Source organism: Sinocyclocheilus anshuiensis, unplaced genomic scaffold (assembly GCF_001515605.1).
Source record: "Sinocyclocheilus anshuiensis isolate Anshui unplaced genomic scaffold, SAMN03320099.WGS_v1.1 scaffold132, whole genome shotgun sequence".
NCBI lineage: Eukaryota > Metazoa > Chordata > Actinopteri > Cypriniformes > Cyprinidae > Sinocyclocheilus > Sinocyclocheilus anshuiensis.
In genome coordinates, this window is record NW_015555730.1 from 425,977 (window position 1) to 426,396 (window position 420).

General features: G+C 24.3%; 1 protein-coding gene across 1 annotated transcript in view; it reads left to right on the forward strand.

Moving 5' to 3' along the window:
* The window catches only part of rims3 (regulating synaptic membrane exocytosis 3), a 72,373-nt gene that overhangs the window by 64,976 nt on the left and 6,977 nt on the right, over positions 1–420 (forward strand). The window lies entirely within an intron of this gene.

Here is a 420-nt window from a genome sequence, read left to right on the forward strand (position 1 = left end):
CTCAAATAAATGAACTTTTCCACGACATTCTAATTTATTGAGATGCACCTGTATTTGTGCTTGTATTCTTACATTAGTCTTAGTGCTGTCAAACGATTAATCACATTCAAAATAAGAGTTTTTGTTTACATAATATATTTGTGTGTGTACTGTGTATATTTATTATGCATACATAAATAAATACACAGGTATACAGCATATATTTTGGAAATATTTCCACATATATATTTATATTCATGTTATTTATATTATATATAAATATATTTAACATATGAACATAACACATTTTTCTTAAATATATGCATGCATTTGTGTGTGTATTTATATATACATAATAAACATACACAACACACACACACATATATTATGTAAACAAAACTTTTATTTTGGATGCGATTAATCACGATTAATCGTTTGACA